The sequence below is a fragment of the Ailuropoda melanoleuca genome, chromosome 9 (genome assembly GCF_002007445.2).
Source record: "Ailuropoda melanoleuca isolate Jingjing chromosome 9, ASM200744v2, whole genome shotgun sequence".
Lineage (NCBI taxonomy): Eukaryota > Metazoa > Chordata > Mammalia > Carnivora > Ursidae > Ailuropoda > Ailuropoda melanoleuca.
In genome coordinates, this window is record NC_048226.1 from 89,509,832 (window position 1) to 89,515,201 (window position 5,370).

The window sequence follows — 5,370 nt, forward strand, 5'->3', positions numbered from 1 at the left end:
ATAGAAATACAGGGTATTGAACAATTATGTAGGATTGAAAGGAGCTTAAGATCTTTTGGTCCAACCTCTTTACTTTACAAAAGACGATACTGAGATCCAGAGAAGCCATAAATGCTGTGAGTCTCTTATAACTATGATTGGGTCATAAGGTCTCCAACATTGTCAATGCAATATAGAGGGTCCTGCTGTGGTGGCCTTCCCTGTACTTATTTCTTGCTAAAATAACCCTTTTGTGATTTTTTTTCCTTTTCGTAGGGACAGCATGGTATGATTTGAAAGTTTGGACTTCTGGGACACCTGGGTAGCTCAGCCAGTTAAGCGTTTGCCTTCAGCTCAGGTCATGATCCCAGGGTCCTGGGATCGAGTCCTGCATCGGGCTCCATGCTCAGCAGGGAGCCTGCTTCTCCCTCTGCCTGCCACTCCCCTGCTTGTGCTCTCTTTCTCCCTGACAAATAAATAAAATCTTTGAAAAAAAAAGTTTGGACTTCTGAGTCATATATACCTGGCTTCAAATTCATATTACTTAAAAAAAAAAATCTAGCCTCCGTAATTTTGATTCCCATATAATCCTATGATTAGGTAGCAGCCACCCTATCTATAAATTACATGCAAGTGTTCTATAACCTCGAAATTATAAAGACGACAAAGGACCCCACCCTGCCATGAGAACTTCATGTTGTGTACAACACATACTTAGAGTCCTTTAGCTCTACGGAAAAATGTGTATTTCAAAATCAGTCTCCATTTAGTGCCCACAGGGGAACTGTTCTCACTTGGGGCTGCTAAGGAAGAGACTGCTAGCTTGTCATGGCTGAATCTGTTTCTCCATCACCCATCCTGTCCTCCTCCTGTGGAAGTTAGTCTGCAACAAAATATCTGCTGCTTTTTTTTTTAATCTTAATGTATCAAAACTATATACAAGATACTATACTTTTTTCTCTAGTAGAATGTGCTTGTACACTTCTTTTTAAAACCCATCACTTCTCAAGAATATGATATGGTTCTTCTGTGGGACTCACTCACTAGGGCAGTATTGTCCAATAGAAATCTCTGCAGTGGGGCGCCCGGGTGGCACAGCGGTTGGGCGTCTGCCTTCGGCTCAGGGAGTGATCCCGGCATTATGGGATCGAGCCCCACATCAGGCTCTTCTGCTATGAGCCTGCTTCTTCCTCCCACTCCCCCTGCTTTGTGTTCCCTCTCTCGCTGGCTGTCTCTATCTCTGTCAAATAAATAAATAAAATCTTAAAAAAAAAAAAAGAAATCTCTGCAGTGATGGGAATGTTCTGTGTCTGCCTTGACAAATATGGTAGCCACTAGCCTCATGGGGCTATTGAGCACTTGAGATAGGACTAATGTGATGGCTGAGCTGAATTTTTTTATTTTACTTAATTTTGGTTCATTTAAATTTAAATATCCACATGTGAGTAGAAGCTACCATATTGGACAGTTCAGGTCTACAAGTTGGATGGATAGATATTAGGAGCCTACCCCTCTATCTCTTCTTTTTCTTTCCTCTCTTTCTTCCTGCTTTCCCCTACTCTCTCTACTTTAAGTTTTTTCCTCTCTACGTGATCAAGTAACCCAGGCCAAGTGGAATTTCTTCCAAAGAAACATATTTTGCTTCTTACTGGAATCTTTTTGGGGACAGTCCTTAAACTGGGGGGGGAAATAAGATTATCAGGCTCTGCAGAATCTTGATAGGGAAGTCCTTTGAGGTTAAGGAGGTCTGTGACCATCCTGTGCCTCTCGAAATGCACCTTATAGGTGAGTCTCCCTGTGCCGGTTTAGATACAAGTCACAGTTGAGCGTCTCCTGTATCACAGGCATTGACATTTCTTGATATGTCGTAGTCATGTCTTGTCCCCTTTAAATAACCTGATGTAAATCTTCATGCCAGTAGCTTTTAGTGCTCGAAGTCATTAAGTCTAGACTTCGTTCTTAAAATAGGTCATGATTTCACTTTTAAAGGCTTTGCTTATCTATCACTAGTCCCTCCATCCCACGTGTTGTGTAAGGATAGATACTACCCATGTCACAACCGGTTTTTGAAATTTTGTGTTTATTCACGGAACAAACACCATGCTTCCTTCATTCTACTAGTGCTGGAGGGAGACAAAAAAGATGCAAGGTGAAAATGGGCATTTGAATTATAAGGTAGAGGACAGACAAAGTATTTCCTAGGTAGTCGTCAGGAAGTTTTCCTAGTTTCAATAGAAATTTCCATCTCCCACCTCTAGCATCTAGTTTCTGGCTTAGAGATTTTGTTTTGGGAAGTCTTGTCTCTAAGCTTCTGAAGTCACATCCTTCGACAGTGATTTCTGAGTGTATGGCCTGTGGTTACTGAAGCCCATACCTGTTCCTTCAAGATTTGACTTTCTAGACATCAGCTGGCTCATGACACAGTCAGGTGGGAACCAAAAGCCACTGCCTTCTGGGTAGCTGGGTACAGGCTGCTTCTAAAGCTATTGTTCCAATAAATTACTTCCTAAAACTGTGCCCTAATGTGCAATTTCACCCACTGCAATGACTGTGCTAACCCTTCAGCAATGCCCCTGACTCCTCTTAGCTGTCTGAAACATCCTTTTCATATCTTTTTTTCCTGAGGATGTGAATGGCTTGCTTCTTGCAGCCTTAAGGAAATCCTTGACATCTATGGTCGTGTAATACCCCACTTGTACCCCACTGATCAGCAATGGGGTCACCCGGACCAACATTCTAAGAAAATCCTAGCGTACATGAAGGGAACTATGCTCCATTCATTTCATATTTTGGTGCTTCCTGTCTGAGGACCTCTGTCGGGGATATTTCTTTTATTTAACAGCAATAAGAATTATTAGCAGGGTGGCATTACCATTCTCACTTGTCAGTGAGGAAACTGATGCCCAAGGAGTCAAGCAAATTCTGCAGGATTTTGTAGCTCCTCGTGGCAGGGTTGACACCCCAAACCTCGATGGACCTAGTGACAGCTCTCTCCACTTTTCACACATTCAATCCACTTAAAAAAGCCGTGTGTGCGCCTCCTTCTCTCTACCTGTGAAATAAGAATGATGGCCAGGTTACTGTTCTACTTTGTTCTCATGGAAGTAAAGATGTATAAATGGGTTTGACATAACCAATACTTTTCCCCTAGAAATGAAGCCTGGTTTATTTTTGAGTACATTGCCCTCTCTTGACCTCTGTCCCTTGCTTTTCAATGGTGATAAAGAAATCACCTGCTCATATAACCGCTCTATTGTGCCTGGTGTTAATATTCGAAGCATTCTTTTCACCATGGAGAACCAAGAACCCATGGTGAAGAATCAAGAATTCCTTCTTTCATTTCCCAGAAATATCAGACTATATCCCAGTAGGCTTTGCATGTAATTTGAGAAAGAAAAAAACCTAGAGCAGCTTGAGAGAAACCTGTTTCAAGGAAGCTGCTATAGCTTTCCCTGCAGAGTGGCCACAAGGTGGCAGCTTCCTAGAACATCTGTGCTAGCGGACGTCCTGAGCCATGGCGGTGCTGGTTGGTCCTGCCTTCACAGCTCAGCCATATCCAGGTCAAGTGTCTGCCAAGGTGAGAGCTGCCAAGAGGTCCATCAGTCAACACTGATGGAAACCACTTCTTGACAGTGTTTTCTAAAAAGCAGTAGCCGTATCACTCTTCCACTTTAGAGTGCTGTAGCTTTCAGAATGCTTTATTTCCCTCAAGAATGTAACATCTAGAGTGGGTAGAAAAAAAGTGTGGGGGTGGGACTCTTCCTTCTATTTTCCTATTGTTTGAAGTGATTGGTTCTCAACCTTGATGGTACATTAGAATATCCTGGGGAACTTTTAACTCAATCTCTGGGGCAAAGTCCCAGAGATTGATTTTTAAAAGTACCCCAGGTGATTCTAAAGTGCATTCAGAGTTGAGAACCATCTTTCCAGGTCCTCACAATTTACTCACTCATTCACTCACCATTTATTGCACACTTCCTCATGTCAGCTCAGAGCAAGGTGATGGTGATGATATTAAACGAGATTCTACAATTGCCCCGCAAAGACCGCGCAGGTTAGTGATTCAATTCAATGGACATCAATTCAGCAAACATGTATCAAGCTCTTATGCATGACAGGGGCGAAGCTAGATACAGAGGGGGCTGTCAGTCCTGCTGGTCTTGCTTTTAGATTCTGGTGGGTGGTATGTATAAATAATTAGATGAGGCAGAATTTGGTATTATTAATGTCTTACCTTTCTATAGCACTTCACAGTAACACAAAGATTGTTCACCAGCCTATATAACTCGAAGCTTACTCAATAATTTTTGAGATGTAAGCAGTCGGCTATCATTGTCTGAGATTCAGAGAAGAGACCAACATGCTTTGCCAGGAAGAAGCGAGTCAGTCCTCACACCCACATCTACGGACTCCATGGTCAGCAGTTGCTGACTCATTCCATGCTATGCTGTGGGGCTCAGGAAAGAGTGGTTGGTTTCGACGGCCTGAGTGAGGGCAATTGTCCAAGGGTGTATTTGTGTATTTGTCTTGGGAGTTTGATTTCTGGAGAGTGAGCAGAGGCCCATTCTTGTCCACACATTTCCCGAGATCCTTCCTCCACCCGGTCAAAGGCCTCTTCTGATGCTATCCTGATGCTCCGATCCTTTGTATATGATTTCTCACTTTCACCAAATTTCTCTTCTCTCCAATGTTCTGGATGTCTATTGTCTTGAAGAGAAAACTGAAAATATTTAGTTCCGTCAGCAGATCTGCTTGTCATAAGCTTCTGTCAATCATAGAAAGGTTTAATTAGGGGACTGAAAATTAGTCCAAATGTATATAAAGAAGAAGCCAGACAAGTCTCATTTTTAGAGATCTCCATTCTGTCAGCCAATAAAGCATTAAGCCAAATGCCATCTGGATTGGGACTGGCACATAAGATAGTTGACGATGAACATGCTTTAAGAATTAACCTTATGGCTGATTTGGAAAGTTGTCTCTTAAGGGAGTGAAGTGTGGGTGTGTATCCTCCTCATGTGCAGAATCAAAGAGATATTAACACCCTTCAGGGTCAATCATTATAGGGAGGTATTCCTGGGCCGTTGTTTTATTTCCCCGTAATAGCAGAGAATCCGCTAAGTGATTGATTCCCAGAGGTCTCTGGCATTTCTATTGCATAGAAGACTTTGCTGCTGAAAACCTCACTGGGGACTGTGAAATTATATCCCTTCCTTAAAGGCTTGGCAATCTGAAATGATTAGGATTGTCCAGATTGAGGTGTGATAGCCTCAGAGAAACAGGAAAAAATGGGAGTACATCCAGGAGGAGAAATTCATATGATGAGGGACCTGAACATTCTTCTAAAGAGCAGCAACTGAGGAGCTGTGAAACTTTAAGCTGAGGAAGCAAAGA